At 44.2% G+C, this 23,386-nt stretch overlaps 1 long non-coding RNA gene across 1 annotated transcript; it reads right to left on the minus strand.

The window, feature by feature from the left end:
• Nucleotides 1–2,996: 2,996 nt before the first annotated feature.
• Nucleotides 2,997–11,813, minus strand: LOC116643042. The gene is made up of 3 exons (XR_004301466.1): nucleotides 11,714–11,813; nucleotides 4,053–4,161; nucleotides 2,997–3,084 (listed from the first exon to the last, which is right to left on the minus strand). It is a non-coding gene; the product is annotated as an uncharacterized LOC116643042 (long non-coding RNA).
• Between the last annotated feature and the right edge of the window lie 11,573 nt (nucleotides 11,814–23,386).

Consider the following 23,386-nt stretch of genomic DNA (forward strand, 5'->3'; position numbering starts at 1 on the left):
CGCATAAGTGGGGGGTGGGGGGCGCCGAGGGAGAGAGAGAGAGCCTCCAGCAGACTCCCCACTGAGCACTGAGCCTGACATGGGGTTCGATCCCAGGACCCTGAGATCATGACCTGAGCAGAAGGCAGGCACTTAACCGACTGAGCCACCCAAGCGTCCCAGAACTTTAAACTCCTTTGCAGTCTTTTGGGTTTCTGCAACACTTCCCGAAAGGCATATAGGTCCCTGGGAAATAACTTTTCATGTTTATCATAACATGGAACTAAATTTCAGACCCTGAGAACAGGTCTCACAGAATGGGCCTCAGGTAATCAATTGTGTTGCATGCTGGGAAGGCAAAACGACTTTGGAGAATGTGCTCTCTGGTAAGGAAGGGAGAGGAAATTGTGGAGTTCCTGCTCTGTATCGGGACAGGTACTTACCGAGTCCCACGGTGTCCTCAACTACAAAAGAGGGGAAAATAATATCAACTCAGGGAGACAATACAATCAGAAAAGTGTCTGGGACATGAGGTATTCAATAAATGTTTATTTTCACCAGCACACAGACCTTTTTCTAAGGATTTTATTTTAATGGTTTTGTTTCTAATCACCTTGTGGAAATGGGATTTTTTTTAAAAAGCAAAAACCTAAAGCTTAAAAGCTTTAATAGCTTCTCAGAACTTGAGCCTAAAAAACCAACAAGGTTAAGGACAAAATACTCTCATCTTCTTTAATAAGTCTATATAAGCAAGAACCACAGAGGTCTAGACCCATGTTTGAATTTGTCCTTACCTAACTTGCGTTTCGTATCATCTGAATGTTTAAAGCCAGAGTTTGGAAAATAAGCCCTTCCCCAGCACACACACTGATACACCTGAGTTACTTTACCTGCTCAAACACAAGTGCAATTGAAACCAATCAAGCATGGAGGCCATAGCGTCCATAATTAAGAATAGTATTTAAAGTGAGAAGCAGTTGTATCTAACGGTTAAGAGCACTAGTTCTGGAATCAGACCTTAGTGCAGGCTATCTGACCTTGGATTTGACCTCTCTTAGCTTTAGTTTCCTCATCTATAAATGGGAATGATAAGATTGTCTCTATTAGGTGGTTCTGAGGATTAAATGAGATCATGCATATAAAGCGTTTAATATAATGCTTGGAACTATAGTATGAGCTTATTAAAATGTTGTAAGTGTAACCTGAGAGGACTGAGTTCTACAACCTTCAGGAGAGTGATATGTAAGACAGTGGGTCAAGGAAGGCCTCTCAAGGAGGTGGATTTTGAGCCAAGCCCTGAATGATAATAAAGGAGCAAGTAAGCTCTGTGAAGCTCTAGCCAGTGACTTGTGACAGAGGCAAAAGGAACGGTGAGTGTGAAGGCCCACCATGGGTGTGCAGAGAGGTCCAGCAGTGGGGCTGCAGGGTGAGGAGGAAGGGGAGCAGGGGAAGGAGAAGAGGTCAGAAAGGTCATGAGGAAACTTGCAAGCAGGGATGAGAAGTCTGGATCTCATTCTAAATGTGACAGGACATGAGAGTTGGTACCCTGGAGTTTCAGACATGTTGAGTTTGAAATGCTCTTTGGATACCAAGGGGGGAAATGTCTTGGGCAATTGACTATTTGGGCCCAGAGCTAAAGGGACAGGTGGGGGCTGGTGACATAAAGGTGTGACTTACCAGCTTGTTAATATTTAAAGACAGAACTGGATGGAATGGGCAGGGAGAGGCTATAAACAGAGAAGAGGGCTGAGGCCTGGGCCTGGGCCTCGGACATATAGAAGAAAGAAGGATGGGGCTTCTGGGTGGCTCAGTCGGTTGAGTGTCTCACTCTTGATTTTGGCTCAGGTCATGATCTTAGGGTCCTGGGATAGAGCCCTGTGTCTGGTTCCGTGCTCAGAGGAGAGTCTGTTTGAGATTCTCCTTCTCCCTCTGCACTCCCCTCTCCCCCACACCTCCACTCTCTCTCTCAAATAAATAAATAAGTGCATTAAAAAAAAAAAAGGATAAGGAATATTCAGCCAAGAAGACTGAGAAGTAGCAGCCAATTAGGAGAGTGAAAAATTAGAGCGAGGTGACCTGGAATCTAAGTGCTGAAAAAGCCTTCAGAAGGAAATTGTGACCAGGTGCGGAGAAGCCGAATCTGATGAAGGACAGGGACGCGGGCCCTGGAAGCCGCAAGGTGGCGGTCGGCGGGGGCGGTCAGGTCAGTGGTAACCTCGGAGGAACAGTTCTGGGGGATTGATTGGTGGCTACGGAATTCTGATGAGAGAAAGGAAGGTCACAAGAAAGCGAGACAGTGGGAAGAGGAAGCAGAGACAGAGGCCTAAGTGTCTAAGTTTGCTGGGCCGCCATAACAAAGTGCGCAGACTGGTCGCCTGAACGCTGGACGGTTATTTTCTCACAGTTCTGGAGGCTGGATGTCCAAGATCCGGGTGCTGACAGAATTGGCTTCTCCCGAGGCCTCTCTGTGCGGCTTGCAGACGGCTGCCTTCTCCCTGTGTCCTCACATGGACTCTTCCTCTGTTGTCCGCGTCCCAGTCTCCTCTTCAGATTGGGATTGGAGCCCACTCAGACTGCCTTGGTTTAACCTAAACCTCTTTGAGGGCCCTGTCTCCAAATACAGTCACCTTCTGAGGTGTTGGGGGCTAGGGCTTCCACATATTAATTCTGGGGGTGGGGGGTGACACACAATTCAGTCTGCAACACTAAGCAATTCTTTTTTAGGAATTTTGTTGTGAAGGAGAACAGAGCAAAGGATTGGGGCGGAACTAAAGACCGTCTCTCCGAATGGGGAGGCAGGGAGGTTTTGTGTTTATGTTGGAGTTTTACTACGTGAGAAGTTCTAGCCGCTGGTATTGCTGATGAGAATGGCGCGGTAGAGAACCTGAGACTTGGCTGCAGGGGAGAGGGGGTCATTTCAGAAGCAAAGTCCTGGAATACCAGAGAAGGGATGGGATCAAGAGGTGTTAAATGACTTACCAGGTCACTGACTTGTGAGTGGTAGGGCTTGCACTTGACCCCAGGAATCCTAACCCCGAAACACCCTGTCCCACTGACTACATTTCAATCCCTGTTCTTGGGAGCAGCCATAACCAGAACAGTCCCCTAGGAAGGAAGGAGAAAAACGCAACTGAGGAAATATGTTCACATATGGAATTACGGCTGTCCTGGCCACCTACTACCACCTGCAGGGGTGAGGGAGGTCGTGAGGGGTTCACAGAAGGGGAAGGAGGAGAAACAGGTGAGGCTCTACTTGGCTCACTGATGAACTAAAACACCCTCAGGAAGCCGAAAGTGGCTGAATATTTCCAATCTGTGCCCCAGCATTGGCCTATTTATTTGAACTGAGCTTGGCTACAGGGCACCACCAATTTCAGGTAGTTACATCATCAGCTTTTCATAGGCAGATCGCCACCCTCTCTCCCCAGCACCAAGAAGCAGGTGGCTTTGTGATTTTGCTTCTACAAACTCTCTTATCATAGCACTTGCGTGTTGGGGCCCAGATGTTAAACAAATCAATAAATAAACCTTGGCTTCACATTTTGTACAAATTTAACTGACACCTACACACACAGCGTCTCTTAGCTGCTGCGTAGCCTCTGGGTCACGGGGTCTCCTGCAAACACTTCCTTTTTTTAAAATTTTTTTGTTTTGTTTTGTTTTTTTTTTTTAAGATTTTATTTATTTATTTGAGAGAGAGAGAGAGCACACACGAGCATGGGGGGGGGACAGAGGGAGGAGCAGACGCCCTGCTGAGCAGGGAGCCCCATACGGGACTCGATCCCAGGACCCTGAGATCATGACCTGAGCTGAAGGCAGACGTTTAACCAACTGAGCCACCCAGGCACCTCCCCCCCGCTTTTTTTTTTGTTAACAGCTTTATTGAGATACAATTCACATGTCACAGAATCACCCATGTGAAGTGTACAATTCATTGTTTTTAAGTGTATTCAGAGTTGTCTACACTTCCTTTTTGACCCTGTGCTTCTCACCTGAGTGCACCGGCCGGTCTCCTGACGTTGGCGCGGCTCTGCCATCTGGGTCACAGCAATGTCCTTACCTGAGAAGCTCACCTGAAGGCGTGTGTCCACCTGACTGACTTTCCTGGTGCCTCGGGAGCAGCTGGGGACTTGTCCAAATTCACCGGTGAAAACCATTCAGTGTCTGTGTTGCGGGCGACTGCTGTGGAATGAATAAACAAGGGACTGGGGGAGCAAGTCTGAACACAGTGAGGGACGGACGCTCTGCTTGGTGCATCCGAATGGTAGAACACCAAATCCCTGACATTTGTTTTGTATCTTCTTACGAACGCTTTCCCTTAAATGCTCCATTGCATTATCCTCCAAAGCATTTGTTTTGAAACCGCGTTATGCCCTCTTTCCTCTCATGGAAACCACCTGCAGCAGCAACAACTGGGGCTGCTGCAAACATTTGTTTTTGATAACAGTGTATTTTGAACGTCTGTGGTTTCAATTTCTATTTTTGTCCCTTACTGTCACAATTTTTCGATCTCTTCTTACTTTTCGCAGATAGTTTTGCTTTTCCCAGGCATTTGTACTCTGCTGAAGACGTCAGCTGCATAAACTGTGACCTGAGAGTTTCTACATTTCCAGAAATCAGTACCACTGTCCAATGACTTACATTTTCCAATAGATTTTCTTTTCTTTTTTTTTTTTAAGATTTTATTTATTTATTTGACAGAGAGAGAGAGAGAGAGAGAGAAGAACAGGGGGAGAGGGAGAAACAGGCTCTCCGCAGAGCAGAGAGCCCGATACAAGACTCAATCCCAGGACCCTGAGATCATGACCTGAGCCGAAGGCAGACACTTAACCGACTGAGCCACCCAGGCACCCTCTAATACGTTTTCATCTGCAATATTTAAATTGTTCTTCACAACAATTCAGTGAATGAAGTCGGGGCAACCGTTAATATTCCCATTTTATAGATCAGAAAACTCACGTCTCCCAGCTAGCCTGTGGCAAAAATTAAAGTAAAAATCTGGGCGATTTCAATTCTAGCCTAGGATTTTTTTTCCCCTACCATACAACTGGCCATAATATATGACTACGGTTCTCCAGCTTCAGCGGAATCAGAATCATTTAGAAGACTTGTCACAGCACAGAATGCTGGGCTCCACTTCCAACATTTGTGGTTCTGTGGGCCTGGGGTGAGGCCCAAGGATGTTCTCATTCACACCCCTCCCCTCCACTTTCTCCCTTGCCCTCCCCTTCCTTCCCAGCCCCCCTTGCAGCTCAGGGTGGTCATGTGAATAGTTTTGGCCAATGAGATGTAAATAGAAGTTTTCTGGGAACACCTGTGCTTTCCCGATGGAAAGGGACATCCTTGGCTCTCCATCCTCCCTACCTCTTCCTGCTTAGAACTTATATGTAATGCTCGGAGCTATAGCAACCACCCGAGGACCAACTCATTAAAACCAGCCAGATAGGAAGATAGGAAGAAGCTTCGTCTCTGGCAGGCCTGAGTTGCTTACCTACAGACTTCTTGCTGCATGAGAAAAATAAATCTCTATTTAAGCCACTGTAGTCAGGTTCTCTGTGACTTGCAGCCAAACGCATCTCTGCCCCATACAGAGGAACAGGAAAGAACGATGTGTGAGAGTCTGGGGGACTGCATGAGAAGTGGCATTTAACAAGCACTTGTGAGGCCCTATTCTGCAGCTGACATTGTGCCAGGTGAACGAGACATGGTTCCTACCCCCAAGGTGTTCACAGTCAAGGTGAAAAAGACACACTATAAATACATAAATAATAATGCATCATGAAAAGCACAGAGATATAAGCAAAATGCTATGAAACCCAGGGAGGGAACCCTGCCTAGGGAGATCAGGGAAGGCTCCCGGGAGGTGACATTTGAGCAAAGCCCTAAGAGATAAGTAACATTCTGCCAGGTAGAGAAGAGGGAAAAAAAGCTTTCTGTGCTGTGTCCCTTCTTGCTCCTACCCTTTGGGGCCAGAGGCTGGTCTGGCTGGGTGGGGGGCATGTTGGAACTAGCTGCTGGCGGAGTCAATAGCTCTGCAGGAAACTCAAAGTCCAGAGAACCAGGAGAAGTTGTGAGGATTGGCAAAAATTCCTGACAGCAGGTCTAGAGAACCAGAGATCTGGGGCAGAAAGACAAGAACAAGAGATCAGAGGGCAAGCGGGGAGGAGCAGGGCAGGAGCCCAAGAGGATGGGTCAAGGCTTGCTTCTCAAGCAAGTAGGTAACTCAGGGCACCAACTATCCCATTTCACGATTTCTTATCATTCAACTTCATTTTGCCCTCAGCCCCCATCTTGTAAGGCTTGTAGGAAATTCAGTCTTGGTCCCTCCTGGGGCTTGCCCTTGCACCCAAAGCTGTGTTAAAATCCTGGTGTGTTACTCAGCCTGCAGGGCGTGCAGTCCCCTGCACCACTGTCTAAATGGCACAAAACCCTGGCCGTTGAATCCCTTCTCCCTGGTGTATCATGGGTATTTCCACCAAGTGGAAATGGCATTTAACATCCTCTGGTGCATCTAGAAAGCAGGTTAAAGGTCTCTGCTGCTGGGGCCCCAGAGACCTCTTTCTTCTCCCCAGGCTCAGGCATCTCTTCTTGGTTTTGGGGAAATACCTCCCTCTAGCCCTGTTTCCAACAGATGCACACTCTCACCTCTTCAGCTCAATGGGCTTAGGGCTCGGGATATACAAGCCAGGAAGGCAAGTGTCTCCAAGCCAACTCTGCTATCCACCTGCCCAACCTCCCCTGATACGAAGGACAGAACCTTTTAGAATGAGGGGAGGAAGAGGAGGAAGTGCAGGGAGAAAAGTTTAAACTTTCAAATAGTTAGTTATTAGGCCACATATCGATGGTGATGGTGTGGTTTAAAGGACCAAGGGCAGGACATACACATCCCAAGAGATGTGAAGACAGAGTCGGGAAAGGGCCTGAGAATGGTGAGTACCTGGGGAAAGAGGAGCGAGAGGCTGAAGGGGATGCAATGAGACAGCCTTGGATGACCATTTGTTAAATTTGGATTTTATTCCGTAGGCAAGAAAATTCAGGAAAGGTCCATAAGCTATGCTGATACAAGGTCCTGTTTTGTTTTGTTTTGTTTTTCAAAGGGACAATTCTGATAGAAGGGTGGGAGGTTCAGTTGTAGAGAGCCTATGATTGGCCATAGAAATAAGAGTAATAATGGAGATAGAAAAGCATGGTCACGGTTCTAGGACAGAATCAACAGAATTTGGTCACTGATTGGCTATGAGGGAATGATGGGGACTGACAGAGAGAAGCTGAAGAAGATTCCAAGATTTCTATCTTGGGAGGCTGGGCAGTTGGTGAAGCTTTTAACTGAAGGTAAGAAGACAGAAGATAGTGGATATGGGTGGAGGGTGGGGATGGGTGATAGGAACGAGAGAATTAAAGGTATCTAGCACTGGTTATATGCCAAGCACCGTTTTACATAGATTTGTGTTATTAAAAACCCTATGGAATAGTAGTATTAGGTTCATTACATCTCAGATAAGAACACTACGGCTCAGAGATGCTGTTGCTCACCCAAGGTCACTCAGAGTAATGAAGTCAGGGTTGGCAACTATCCCTCCCTGACTCCACAATCCATGCTATCCCCAAAATGCTTCTATAGGGCCATCTAGTTGGGATCCGGGTCTAGAGCTTGGGAAATAGGCAGGAGGTGCAGGCATCAGTTTAGGAGTCTTTATTATGTAGATGTTTCCTGGAGTCATGGGAGTAGATGAGATGAGCTGGGAAAAGTGTGTGCATGAAAAGAGAAGACGAGGACAGACTCCGGGGAAGTTCATATTTAAGGGTTATGTCACCTACATTATTGATAACAGAAAAAACAAGGAACAAAATTAGGATTTTTATTTCTCTCATCACAGAAGTTCTGAGGTGGGGTTCTCAGGGTTAGTACGTTGGCTTCATTAGAGAGCTAGGCCCTCTCTTTTCTTCCACCATATTTAGTGTGTGTTTTTCATCCTCAAATTTGCTTCAATCATAAAATGGCCACATTAGGTCCCACCATCACATTTCAAGAAGCAGGGAAGCGGAAGAGGGCAGCCAAGTGAGCCTGCTTTCAAGGAAGTCTTTCCAGAAGACCCACCCCATAATTTCTGCTTACACTAGCCAGAACTTAGTCACATGACCTATCTTCAAGGGAGGCTGGGAAATGTAGTTCTTTAGCTAGACCCCTTACTGCTCTCACTAAATCAGGATTCTCTTGTTAGAGAAGAAGGGAGAATGGAAACTGGGTAGACAACTGTAATCTCTACCACTAAGGGTGTAGGCAGAGGAAAAAAGAGATAAAGAAGAACATTTGGGGACAGGGGAGAGAATGATGCCATAAAAACTGTAGTAGTTGGGATGCTTTTCATTTCAAATTATTGAAAAGTCAGCCCAAGCTAGTTTAAATTTTGCTCAAGTAACCAAAAAATTTACAAGTAGGGCAGGTGTGTTCATTGGGTTTCTGACTCTGTGACTGTATTTTCTTGTCTCTGCCCACTCTGTGTTGGCTTTGCATTTAGGGTGGTTTAACAAATGGTAATAAAATGGTTGAAGTAGTTTCCAGTACTCGCATAGGCACACCACATTGTCCAGAGCAAAACAGTCTGTCTTCCTAGCACAACTGAAATTCAGTCATTCATTTAGAAATATTGCTGAGTAGCTACTGTGTGCAATTTTCTAGATGTTGGGGATAATGTGGATAAAATAAATAGGAATCCTGCTCCACTGGACCTTGTTTTAGTCATTTATTGCTGTGTAACACATTTCTCCAAAACTCAGAGGCCTAAAACAACAAGCATTTATTATTTCAGTGTTTCTATGGATCAGGAATTTGGACATGACTTGGGGACTCTGGGTGCCTCTGGCTTGGGGTCTCTCATAAGGCTGTAGTCATCTCAAGGTCTAGTAGGGGAGGATCTATTTCCCAGCTCACTCATGTAGTTGTTGGCCTCATGTCTTCCTGGTTGTCAGCCAGAGACATCAACTCATTGCAATGTGGGCCTTTCCATTGGGCCAGAGGTCAAGTAAGAAACAGGATAACAGTTAGTGTTTTGTAACCTAATCTTAGAAGTGATGTCCAGTCACTTTTTCCATATTGTATTTGTTGTGAAATAAGTCACTAGGTTCAGCTCACACTCAAGGGGAGGGGATTATATAAGGGCATGAATACTGGAAGGTGAGGATCATGGGGAACCACTTTGAGGTTTCTACCACAGAGCCATATTCTAGTCAGTGGAGATAGACAATAAACAATAAATAGATACATCATATGTAGGTGACAATAAGTGCTATGAAGAAAAATAAAGCAGAGTAAGGGAAGGCCTCTTTCATTAGATGACATTTGAGTAGAGTCTGAAGCAGATGAGGCAGCAAGGGTAGCTGTGGAAGAGCATTCCAGGTAGAGGGAAGAACAGGTGTGCACTCTCTGAGGTGGGAGCATGCTTGGTTATCTTGAATGAATCACACAACCAACTTGGCTGGAGCGGAGTAAGCAAGGGAGAAGACAGTCAAAAAGGTGGGGTGGGAGACAATAGGTACAGACTTAATAGGACATGGTAAAGACTTTATTGGAGGTTTCCAAGCATGGTGTGATATGATTTACCTTACTTTTAAAAGGCTGTGGTATGGGGAACAGATGATACAAGGGCCAAGAGTGAAAGCAGGAAGACCAGGTGGGATTCTACTGCAGTAGCCCAGGTGAGAGATAATGGAGTCTTGGATTGGCAGAAGTGAGAAGTGATTAGATTCCAGATACATTTGATAAGATTTGCCAATAGACTGGCTTTAGGGTATGACAGAGTGGAGTCAAAGATGACTCCAAAGCTAGTGTGAGCATCTGTAAGGTTGAGGTTGCCGTTTGCTGGGACAGGGAGGACGAGTCTAGGAGACTAAATCAAGGATCTGACTTTGGTCTTGTGGCCATGTTAAGTTTGGGTTGCCTATTAGATAGCCAAGTGGAGATGTTGCAGAGGAAGCTGGAGTATGGAGTTCAGGGGTGAGGTTCAGGTTGGCAATAGAAATTTGGGAGTCACCAGCATGGAGTTGGCATGTATAGCCACAGGACTAAATGAGATTAATCACCTAAGGAATAAGACTTAATGAACAAGAGAAGACATCTCTCAGAACCTGTGGAAATGGGAGGATTAGGAGGATCTGGTGAAGGGGACTGAGAAGGAGCAGCCAATGAGAAAGGGCAGATGGTGCTGAGGAGGCAATTAACAGGGTCCACCTTGGAGGCCAAGAGGAGAGGTGCTCTCCACCTTCCAGATGCCTCCAGGGGGTCAGGTGGGGGCCACAAGATTTAAAAGGTGGTAGAAGGTCATTGGTGACTTTATAGAGAGCAGCTTGTAAAGAGTCCTAGACTCAATAGCTGGATGATGGTGGATTTTGGAGAGAGTGGAGTTTCAAAAAGCGACCTGGTGGGTACGGGCCTCTCTTTCAAGAATTTCAATGTTAGAAACAATAGAAGTACAGGAGGGGGGCGACTGGGTGGCCCAGTCGGTTAAGTGTCTGCCTTTGGTCATGATCTTGGGGTCCTGGGATTGAGCCCCATATGGGGCTCCCTGCTCAGCTGGGAGCCTGCTTCTCCCTCTCCCTCTCCCTCTGCCGCTTCCCCTGCTTGTGTTCTCTTGCATGCGTACTCTTTCTTTCTCTCAAATAAATAAATAAAATCTTTAAAAAAAATAGAAGTATGGGAGAAAGTTATTAAAAATATAGAAAAAATAAGTTATAAAAAATTAGAAAATATCTATATCAATAAACAAACACTATAGCATTAAAACCCAAGGCCACAGAAAGAGGGAAATTGTTTTCAGCAAATATAAGAAGGGTTAGAATCTTTAAAATGGAAAAAAACTTATACAAATTGGTAAGAGGAACATTAAGACCCTACCAGGTAAATGGACAAAGGACATGAACAGACAATTCACAAAGGAGGAAATACAGTTAGTAAACAAAGATAAAGAAAAATGTTTGGCACCATTAACAAGGAAAGAAATACAGATTAAAACCACAAGATGACGTGTTTTCAACTATCAAATTAGCAAAAGCTGTTTATTCCCTTTAACCCAGCAATTCCAGTTCAGGGAATCCTAAGAAACCAGGCCAAAATGCAGATGAAAGGGCTGGCCACAGTTTTATTTACAATAGTTAATAGGAGGAAATAATCTAAAGGCTGAACACCAAAAAAAAAAAAAAAAAGGCTTAGAAAATGTGGGTACATTCACACAAATATTAATATCAATCACATGCACACCACATGCACACACAAAAAAAATGGGAAGAATTTGTGGTAATACAGTGTCTTAGTCCATTTGGGCTGCTACAAAAAAATACCAGAGACTAGGTCACTTATAAACAACAGAAATTTATTTATCTTGCTAACCCAAGACCAGGGTGCTAGCATGATCGGTAAGGGTCCTCTTGAGGTCACAGACTTCTCATAGCACCCTCACATGATAAAAGAGACAAGCGAGCTCTCTGGGGTTTCTTTTATAAGAGCACTAATCCCATTTTATGAGGGTTCCACCCTCACGGCCTACTGACCCTCTAAAGGCTCTACCTCTTAATACCGTCACCTTGGGCATTAAGTTTTCAACATATAAATTTGGGGTGGGGGGCACAGTTATTCAGACTATAGCACACAGGAAAATGCCTATATCATGTTCATTGAAAACAAAAGTAGGACTGCAAATTGTATATGCCTTATACTCTTATCTATGGGAAAAATACTTACAGGAAAAGGAACCTATCCAAATGTCCCCTCCAGGTCACACAGGAAGACTGGCTACCTTTCTTCCGTGCAGCACATCTTTGTGGAGTTCTGTGCCGGCCTCTCTCTGTCAAGTCCTGGGATGACAAAGATAATTCAGAAATTTCTGTCCTTGAGGAGTTTGCATCCAACTAAAGCTTAAAAAAACTGTTCTGTGGGACGGGTGCCTGGGTGGCTCAGTCAGTTAAGTATCTGCCTTTGGCTCAGGTCGTGATTCCAGGGTCCTGGTATCTCTCTCCCTGCTTGTGCTTTCTCTCTCTCTCTCTGTCATATAAATAAATAAAATCTTAAAAAAAAAAACAACTGTTCTGTGGGAGTAAATAATAAAGTCTCAAAAGGTATAAACACAATTGGGATCCCAAAATATCACAGCAAAAATGAGCCACAAAGTGGACATCAGCCACACAGTTGGGCCTTCGGGGGCCCTGTTGCAGCCCTAGGGTCAAAGTGATCAGGCGCTGGGTGGGGGCAGGGGGCAGGCTTAGCTGTCACTTTTGACTTCTCCTTGGAGACCCCAGTGCTGGAGTTGAGGTGGCCTTGACCGCAAAGGCATGAAAGTCAAGCCACAGCTACTAGAATTGGAGGATCGAGCTGAAGCTTCTGAACAATGTGCGTCACCTAACTTCCTGCTCTAAGAGGTTTGGTGCAGCCTCTGCTTGGAAGCACTTGGGCAGTGACAGTGGGTCACTCCTCTCCTTTCCTCTCCTCTGGGGCCGCTTCTCTAGCCCACCTATTTGGCCAAGACTGGCTTTGGACGTTCTTGCGGTGGTGTCAGGGTCAGGCTGGTGGGAATGCTTCTGTGTTAGGGTTTCTCATGGATGGAGACCACAGACAACCATACCTTCTGTTTCTAGAGTCCTTTACGTACATTTCACATGTGTTTTGAAAAATTCCGACTCACCTGCAAAGGTGGTATTAGTTATTAACAGTGGTATTAGTTGTGAAACCAACCAGCTATTACTTATTTCTTGGCTGTGTCACTTCAACCTTGCTTCCCCCATCTATAAATTGCAGCAACTTGACAAATGCTACATAAGAAAAATAATGGCTCTGATAGCATCGGGCAGAAAGCTCTCCTGGAAAGCTATCCTCTGAAAAGATGAAAGAGGTTATTTTTCAAAATGATGAAGTGTTTTAGTCAATGGCATGAAAGACTGATTTAGAGAGTGAAGATGTGATCTTTAAAATAGCACTGAGTGTTATCCGCAACTGATAAATTGTTGAACACTACATCTGAAACTAGTGATGTACTCTACATTGGCTAATTAGATGTAAATTAAAAAAAAAAAAAAGATCATTGGGGCGCCTGGGTGGCTCAGTCATTAAGCATCTGCCTTCGGCTCAGGTCATGATCCCAGGGTCCTGGGATGGAGCCCCGCATCGGGCTCCCTGCTCCTCGGGAAGCCTGCTTCTCCCTCTCCCACTCCCCCTGCTGTGTTCCCTCTCTTGCTGTCTCTCTCTCTGTCAAATAAATAAATAAAATCTTAAAAAAAAAAAAAGATCATAAAGGTCAAGCTAAAGGCAAATGAGCTTCTAATTATGAAGATGAGTACATTTAAAAAATTCAATTCTCAAGAGGAGCTCTCAGTAATTACCATTGAATTAGGACTGCAAGGTCTAAAGACAAACTGCATTCAAATCCTGGCTTTGCCACTATCAGCTGTGTGACCCCGAGGGAGCAAGTTACTTAATTTCTCTGTGTCGCAGTTTTTTCCTCCTCTGTGAAATGGGGACAATGATAGGACCTACCTACCTGATAAAAGTCATTATGAGAACTAAACGAGTCAGTATTTGTAAACAGCTCTGGGCAGCACCTGGTATGTGACACCTGCTATATAAGTGTTTGTTAAATAAAAATATTAATAAAAGCAAGCACTGATTTTTTTCTTCCTATCTTATTAATAAGGCAATCATCACAAGTAAAACTAGAACATAAAATAGTTCTGTGACAATATATTGAAGTATTCATTTATGTTTCTTCCTTCTCTGGGTGTCCTTTTCTCCTCCTTTCTTTTTTTTTTTTTTTTTAAGATTTTATTTATTTATTTGAGAGAGAGAGAGACAGAGCACAAGCAGGGGGAGAGGGAGAAGCAGGATCCCCACTGAGCAGGGAGCCCAGTGCAGGACTCCATCCCGGGACCCTGGGATCATGACCTGAGCTGAAGGCAGACGCTTAATCGACTGAGCCACCCAGGCGCCCCTTCTCTCTTCCCTTCAAGCAGGGAGCCACGCTCTCGTGCCTATGGCTGGAGGGATTCTTGTGGAGTGGGAAGCCCAGAGGCACCTGAAACCAGTGGCTCCTCCAGTCTCCCAGGAAAGCCGAAGCCCAGTGAAGTGACAGGTGATGCGGAATGTCCCTGGAGAGGTGGAGGTGGGTGAGGCCTGTGGTTCCAAGGAGGGAGGGAGAGGAGGAAATTTCCTGGAGAAGGGCCTGGGAGCTAGCCTGCCTGTGTAGGGCCCCAGTAGTGGCATCACCTCAGGGGAACGGCCATGCTGTGCCCTAAGGAAGGCGGCGTCCATCATCCCATGCCTTGCGGCCCAGATAACCTTATTTCAACAAATGGTGCTAGAACAATTAGACGTCATGGGCCAAAAACAAGCAAAAAGAATCCCCCAAATCTTGGCCTATGTCTCAGATCTTACAGAAAAATTAACTCATGGACTTAAATGTGAAACTACAAAACTTTTAGAATAGAACATAGGAGAAAAATCTCAGAATCTAGGATTTTCAGACTTAACGCTGAAAGTATGATCTATAAAGGGAAAAATGGTTAAATTGAACTTCATCAACATTACAAACTTGCTCTGAGAAAGGCCCCATTAAAAGAATAAAAAGAGGAGCTACAAGACAGGAGCAAATATTTGCAAACCACACATTCCACAAAGAACCAGTATCTAGAATATATAAAGAACTCTCAGAACTCAACACTAAAAAAAAAAATCTAATTATAAAATGGGTACAACCCATGAAGAGACATTTCACCAAAGAGGAATACAGATGGCAGATAAACACATGAAAAGATGTTCCACATTATTAGCCATCACAGAAATGCAAATTAAAATCATAGTGAAATAATGCTGGCCACCTATCAGAATGGCTAAACCAAAAAATAGTGACAATACCAAAGTCTGGTGAGGTCGCAGAGAAACTGGATCATGCAGACATTGCTAGTAGGAATGTAACATGGCGCAACCACTCTGGAAAACAGTTTGGCCATTTCTTTTAAAACTAAACATGCAACTATCCCATGACTCAGCAATTGCACTCCCAAGCATTTATCCCAGAGAAATGAAGACTCATGTTCACGCAAAAACCCATACATGAATGTTTACAGGAGCTTTATTTGTAATAGCCCAGGCATCTTTCAATGTGTGAGTGTTTAAACAAACTGTGGTACATTCATACCATAGAATAGTACTCAGCAGTACAAGGGAACAAATTTTTTATATTTATATATTTTATTTATTTACTTTTTAAGTAGGCTCCACTCCCAGTGCAGGGCCCAATTCGGGGCTTGAACTCATGACCCTGAGATCAAGACCTGAGCTGATATCTAGAGTCAGATGCTTAACCCACTGATCCACCCAGGTGCCCCAGGGAACAAGCTATTGATATAAGCAATGACCTGGATGAATCTCCAGAGAGTTATGCCGAGTGAAAAAAAGTCAACCCCCAAAGTTACATACTCTATCGTTCCATTTATACAACATTCTTGAAATGACAAGAATGAAATTATGGATAAGAAGAACACATTAGTGGTGGCCAGGGGTTAAGGAGGGGACAGAGGTAGGTGTGGCTATAAAAGGGCAGCAAAAGGGATCCTTGTGGCCATGGAAATGTTCTGTATCTTGACTCTTTCACAGTCAATATCCTGATTCTGATCTTGTACTACAGTTACCGTTGGGGGAAACTGGTAAAGGATACCTGAGATCTCTTTGTATTATTTCTTACAACTGCATGAGAATCTACAGTTACCTCAACATAAAAAGTTCAATTAAAAAATGATTGCAAGGGGACGCCTGGGTGGCTCAGTCGGTTAAGTGTCTGCCTTCAGTTCAGGTCATGATCCCAGGGTCCTGGGATCGAGTTCCGCATCAGGCTCCCTGCTCAGGGGGAAGCCTGCTTCTCCCTCTGCCTGCCTCTCCCCCGGCTTGTGCTCTCTCTCTGTCTCTCTCTCTGTCAAATAAATAAATAAAATAAAAAAAAAATGATTGCAAGGAACGTCTGATATAAGTCTCATGCACATGAATATGCTAACAGCAAGATCCCCCTAGCCCAAGATCCCTCAGATGCAAGTTTATTGGTGGACAGATCTATCTTTTTCTGAGGGTCTTTGTAGACTCAAAGTGCTAATGGTCCCTCCCAAACGAAATTCACTCCTTTTATTGTGGGTAATATTAAATCCAATGTATAGAAAAACATCTGGGGGAAGCTGTATAAATCCAGATGTTTTTACACCCCTAAAAATAGATATCCATGGGGTATTGTAAATATGTGAAACATATGTGCATAGCAAGAGCACATGCTTATAAAATAGTTTGGAGAATGTTACAGATATCACCTGTGTGTTTCAGCTCCTAGCTCCTAGCGAGAGAGCAGCTTCCGGTTGGCAACTGAGACTTGGTAGTAGGGGTTCTTTCAGAAGGGCAGACTGACTGACCATCTGTTGAGTATCTCGCCTGTGCTAGGGGCTCTACATGACCCAGTTTAATATTTAGCCCTGCGCTAGGAGGTGGGTGATATTACCCCCAGAACAGGTACTGAGTCTCTGAATGTCTCGGTGAAGACATTTGCCTCAAGCATTGACCTGAAATTCAAACCCAAGGCATTCTAGCTCCCACACGAGTAAGTGGCAGCCAGGAAGTCAAACCCAGCTTTGTTTCCAAAATGGCAGCTCTTCACTGCTGTCTTTCTGCGGGAGGGTTTGCCAGCCCCACCTGGGTCATCCAAATGCTGGGTTGCCCCTAGGATAAGGGTTAGCCTTTCTCTGCCCTCCCTGAAGCTGCTGGGGCCAGGCAGGGACAGAGAGGGGGTATGCATGGGATGGAGGGCCCCCTTTCATTCACACTCTGCAGGTGGCTTTCTTGAGTCTATTTTCCCCTTTCAAGCTATCTTAACTGATCATTTTAGCCAGATTTTATCTTCCTAGGAGGGAGGTGTGGGAGGAGAAAAGAGCAGATGAAGGCATAGTGAGATGTCTACCGAACTATTCCTTCTTCCAAGGCTTCCCTGTGTGTACCCTCACTGAAAGTTCCAGGTGCGCCTCCCAGGCCCTGAGTTCGAATCCCACCAAGGCTCAGGCAGAGGGGAGCCAAGGCAGTTGAAGAGAGCACACATTCACAGAACTCCTGTGACCTGCAGCTGCTGGTCTCCTGGAAACTTTGTCGCTTTTGTTTGCTAGACTTTTGTATGGTGCTCTTTTGACCGTACTTACAGGGCCTAGGATTAGGGATAGAGAAAGGGAGGGAGGGAGGGCAGGGAGGAGGAAAGAAGCTGAAGGAGCGCTGGGAAATGGCTCATCTGAAAAGACTGCCTTCAAGGTCATCTCCAGTAAGATATTCAGGTCATTATTAACTTTTTCTGTCAACAATGCTTTGTATTTTATTTTCAGCATCATTAGCGGACTCTTTCTTACAACCATGTGTTGTTGTTTTATAACCTTCTGTTTTCATTTCACGAATGGGATTCCCTACTGGAGAGCTGAAATCAACCTTGGCTGCACACTGGAATCACTTGGGAACTTTAAAAATATTGATGTTTGCATCCCAAGAAATTCTGACTTACCTGGGGGGTAGTGAAGTCCGGGGAGCAGTTAAGTCCGGGGACCTCATGGGGTGGTCTGGGGAGCAGTGGGTACTGGACTCATAAAAGCTCCCAGGCAATTCCAGCTTGGAGCTGACGCTGAATGTGTCTCTGAGGATCTGAAATCCCTAATTTTCACGTCCTCATTGTTCTGGTAACTCTGTGTTCTCAGGGGGCAAGTTCCTCCTTTTGTTGAGATTTTTGTCTCTTTTGGATGGTGTTGGCCTTTTTCAGAGGCTGGGTGAGCTCACCTGCTCCCTTCTTTTTAAAATAATGCTGGGGAAACGAAACCACTCATGTTAAAGTTTAGTCCACTGCAGAAGTTTCCGTGGTAAGAAATGGTTTGGGGGAGACCCCAAGCTCAAAGAAGCTGACTGCGGGGTGTATCCTGAGGAAGGCATGCCTGGAACGTGGTTATTGTCAGAAGAAAACTAACATTGTCAACTGATACCTTAACTGTATCGGGCATGGAGCCATAGTTGAGTAGATATTTGTCTACTTACATCTATTCCCCATTTTTTTCAGCAAGAGTACCTTTTGTTTATTTGGGCATCCACCCGTCCACAAGACATGAAGTGTCTAGGGCTCCACCTTTGCCTCAAGAGGAACAGTACCTGAGGTAGGCCCACGCCAAGCAGCATTTCACATTCCTCTTGCCTCATGATTGGTTCAAAGGTGAGCAACTAATTTAAGCCAGTTAAACTGAAGCCACTATAAAGAGGCTCTTTTTTTTTTTTCCGTGTTGTACTTGAACTTGAACCTTGTGGCTGCAGTAGCTGTAGCCATCTTGCTTCCATGTGGAGATTGAGAATTACATAATATATGGAGAGGAAGAAATGATCTGAACCGCAATCTGGCCATGGTGAGGCCACGTCTTCTGCCCTTAGATTTTCAGTTCTGTGAGCAAATACATTTCCTAAGCCAGATTGAGTTGGGCTTTTAGATACTTATAACCAAAATACTTCTACAAATTGTGCTTATGGAGATTTGCTTTAAAAGAAGACTAGAGGGTGAGAATTGTTGCCTTTTATTCAGTGCTTTCTTAGGAGGGCTGATGAGAACTCCATTTCTTGACCCCCACCCCTATTTGCTGGACTGATGTATCCCTCCCCTGCAGAAACAGTCATCTGTTTGGTTAGCCTAGCAGGATGAAAATATCTCCCCACGGCATCCAACTCCTGTTTCTGATTCCAGATTTACCAAACTATCTTCCGACCTGTGATTTGGTCCCTTGACTGGGCTGATGATCAGGTAGGTGCCCTCCTCCTGCTCATGAACATTCTGGCATTACACCTGTGCTCAGTCAGCCTCCTGGGAGTTTGGTTAAGCAATTAGTCGCTAGAGTTTGCATGAACTGGAAACCTTGAAGTTCTGGCTGCAAAGCTGAGAACTGTCCCAACTCCATGCTGACCCACCATGATACAGAGGAGCCAACCAACTTAACTCTTTATATCTCTAACTTTAACAAGCTCATTCACATAAAGAGAGGATTAATAAAGGCAGAGTGTGCACATTCAGCATGTGGCTCTGACAACACTGGTTGGCTCTGGGACACGGCACGCCTGGGTTTACTGCCACTGTTGCCCGTATGGTCTTGGGCAGGCCAGCATGTCCCTCAGCCTCTGTTTTGATTCTTCTACCATAAAGTGGAGATGATAATAATAATTTTCTCATGGGGTTGTTGCAAGAAGCAAATAGAACAATATACGTGAAGCCCGAGCAGGATAAAAGCTACTTAGCAGCGGATTTTACAGGAAGCCAATGAACCTTCACAGTCTGCAGGCCACAAGGGGTGTCCAGGGCCCATGGTTTCTCCATTCCACCTGGTTTCCCAAACTTAGCTGGGCCAAACAATCACCAGAAGGCCCTTAGGAAAGTGCAAATTCCCTGGCTCTGCTCAGAGCTCCCAAACTAGGATCTCTAGGGGAGGGACTTGGGACTCTATTTTTAATATTCTTCCCAAATGAATTTGGTGAGTAGGTGGATAATTGCTCTTCAGCCTGTTGCCTCTGGTATAATAAGAGTTCGATACAAGTTGGCTAAGATTGTAATAAAAATTGTTTTTATTATAATAGAGACCTCAATCTTGGGTTTCATAGAGGAGGCAGAATTTAAACTAAGCTGTGGAGAACAGACAGAACTTTGCAAAGAGGAAACAAGGGAGGAAGTCTATACACTGTGTATATCTTGTACAAAAAAATGTGATAAAATGCAACCTCTGTAGTTCCTTTTATCTGAACTGAAATAGACATTTACTGAGATCACTTGAACGGTGACGTTGTTATCTCACCTAAAAGAATTTTGGTTAATTTTGCCGCTGGTTAATTATTGTTGCCAAAATTTGGTGTCAGCTGAGTCAAGTTTTTCTCTTTTTCTTTCTTTCTTTCTTTTTTTAAAATGAAAGTTCTCTAGCTTACTTAAGTAAACGTGAAACCATCACATTTGGAACTCACCTGACAAGGACCCAACATGGCCACAGAAGTCCCTAATCAAAAGAAAATCAGTACATATCAACAATGAAGAACTTTAACATCACTGATGAGCTGGCATATGCTCAGATACTGCATTGGCACTCTTGCCGAAAGTAAATGGAAGGATAAAGCTTCATGACTCACTGAATCTGGGGAAGGAAAGAAGAAAACCCTACCAAAGGGCCTGCAGATTTTGTGTCTGAATTGAGTGGAAACTAATTTCCCATGTGTAATATTTGAATGTCTACTATACTTTCTACTAAATACATAGCCATAGGCTTCAATGGTTCTGAAAGATGGAGAAACAGTTAATTTTTAATTTTACTTATGCAAATTCTAAACATACACACAAGTAGACTGCTGTTACGAATTACCATACACCTATCATCCAGCTTCAACAACTCTTACCATGTTGCTAATTTTAAGAAGCAGTTGAAAAATTGATAAAGACTAGTGCTTAGAAGTTAAAGAATTTGGAAGGGTTAAAACAGTCATTCCAATAATTTGGGAGAGGAAAACAACTGCTTTTAGGTAAACTTCCTAAATAATTTGGGCAAGAAATATTTTTATAATTAAAACAGAGTGTAAAATAGAAAAAGACAATGTTAAACTTTTGGGGTAGCTCTTTTGTGCCATATTTCTTCACTCAAATCCCCCCAAATACTATACTATGAAGAGAAACTTGTTTTCTATTACACTTCCTTCTGTGGCTCAGAGGGCGAAACAGTTCAATTCAATTCACCAGACTTGTTGAGCCTTTGCAGACCCTGTGCTAGACCTTGTGTGGGGAGTTTCCTAGGGCTATGGGAGACCAGAGGGAAGAATTGCAAAGTATGATCCATTATTTGGAAGGCTTTCCTGAGACATGGTGTTTGAGTGGCAAGTTCAAGAGTGGACTCTATGTCTAAAAGCAGATGTGGAAGGAGACAGAGTCCCAGGCTGAGGGAACTGCATGTGCGAAGATGGGAGGCAGAAAGGTAGGGTGAATTTGAGGGTGTGGTACACTATAGACTTTGTGATGAAGAGGCCATTTAAGAGCTGTCAGAATCTTAAAAGTGACATCATGGAGCAAAGCATAGGTTCTGTCTGCAGACAGACCTGTCTAGTTACCTACTGCCTTGGCTGACAGTGCTGTTGCCAACCCAAGAGCCATTCCCATTGTGTTTTCCTTCCTGGTAGAGCTGCCTCCCTCTCTAAAGGCTGAAAATGCCAGGTACTCATTAATCAGCCTGTCTTGCAGCTAGGGCTTGGCCATGGGATCCTACATTGGCCAAAGAAACCTGAAAGGAAATTTGCAGGTGGGCTTCTGGAAAGAGTTTTCTCCCTAATATAAAAAAAAGATTCTAAAGCAAAAACTTCTTTTTGCCTTTGAACACAATTGTATGACACTGTGAGCTTTAACGCTACAGCCGCCATCTTGTGAGCAGAAGGCACAAGCTGGGGATGAACGCCAAAGCGCTGAGGATGGCAGAGGAGGAGGATGGAAATGACTCAGTCCTCGAAGACATCATTATGCCACTCTACATTTGTCACCCTATGTTTGGAACTTTATGTTGTATGAAATGATATATTTTCCTTATTGTTTAAGCTATTTTGATTTGCCTAACCCCTGGGTTGACATCTGCCCAGAAAAGAGAAAAGAAGTTACTCTCCTACTTCACAGGCTTTTCTTACTTTTAAAAATTATTTAGAACACACAAGTATATGTAGAGAGCAAAAACGATTCTTCTGTATTTTTGAAAAACCTCATATCTAGCCAAATCGTGCACTAAAAATAAAAAGGCTTATGGGAAAAACAGAGTTAAGAACAGGTCACTCAAAACCTTAAGAAGTTTGTAAGCAGAGCCCTGATAAAAATGATAACCATCCTAATGGCACCCTGGCACACTTCACTCCTCATTGGCATTTGCAGCCAAACACATGGACTTTCTTTTTTCTTTTTTTTTAAGACTTATTTATTGGGGTGCCTGGGTGGCTCAGTCGTTAAGCGTCTGCCTTCGGCTCAGGTCATGATCCCAGGGTCCTGGGATCAAGCCCCGCATCAGGCTCCCTGCTCAGTGGGAAGCCTACTTCTCCCTCTCCCACTCCCTCTGCTTGTGTTCCCTCTCTCGCTGTGTCTCGCTGTGTCAAATAAATAAATAAAATCTTAAAAAGAACAAAAAGATTTATTTATTTATTTGAGAGAGAGAGCGTGAGAGTGAGCACACGTGCAGGGTTGGGGTGGGGATAGCAGAGGGAAAGGGAGAGAGAAACCCAAGCAGACTCCATGATGAGCACGAAACTGATGTGGGGTTCGATCTCACAACCCTGAGATTGTGACTTGAGCCAAAACAAAGAGTTGGACACTTATCCAACTGAACCACCCAGGCGCCCCAAAACATGGCCTTTTTTTGCAGCTTAATCATCTTCCAAAAGAGATGATCAATCTAGCTTTCTTGAATCTATTTAAGCATAAGGAGAGGGTTTTCATAATTTCTCATCTGCTTTAGGTAGTGGAAATGCAGAGGTTCTTGAAACCACAAAACCAGCCACTATATCCACTCAAGGAAGGCACTGATGTGGGATTTTCAGCTTTTTCCTTAGGGTCCTCAAATATGATGAACACTTCCTCTTTGTGAGAAGGTTTGCCCTGATCACATCAAAATATTAACAGACTGGAAAAACTGCCTATGAACCAACTGGGTTTCTGTCTTATGCTGATACCATTCCCTATTCACCTGTCACAGGGAGCCGTAGCTTGAAAAGAACACCACTGTGGTTAAAATGGTAAGTTTTGTTATCTATATTTTACCAAAATTAAAAAAAAAAAAAGACTACTTGGGCACATGAAACAGACGAATTGAGGACTGGAAGGAGCTCTCATTTATGTGGTGATGTCCATCAGTGTTTATTTTATTAGTCATTAAGACAGAAATTTAAAAAAATGAACTCCATTGTGAACAGATGGTGCTCTGAACGCTCATGTACCCACCACTCAGCTTCAGAAATTAAACTCCTAATATCATTGAGTTCCTTTGTCTTTCCCTGAAAGCACTGCTTTCTGTCACCCAAGGGTAACAACTATCCAGGATTTGGTGTTTTGTCATCCCCATGTCTTTATTTCCAAATTTGGATATATCCCTGGGGACATGTAGTTTTGAGATTTTAAGTCAATGTAATCACGCTATGTGTAGTATTTTTCAACTTTTATTGGTTGTTCTTGGTTCATTCACCCTTACAGATGAAAGACCCTCCCAAATCAGGGCTGCATTCTCCCTAGTCCTGTATTAGTATGCTTTGATGTTTTGCTTCCAGTCTCTTTCAGAAGTTATGGTGGGACACTGTGAGATAATAAAAAGTATATATTGGTCTCTGCTCTTGGTT

The sequence above is a fragment of the Phoca vitulina genome, unplaced genomic scaffold (assembly GCF_004348235.1).
Source record: "Phoca vitulina isolate PV1807 unplaced genomic scaffold, GSC_HSeal_1.0 scaffold25, whole genome shotgun sequence".
Lineage (NCBI taxonomy): Eukaryota > Metazoa > Chordata > Mammalia > Carnivora > Phocidae > Phoca > Phoca vitulina.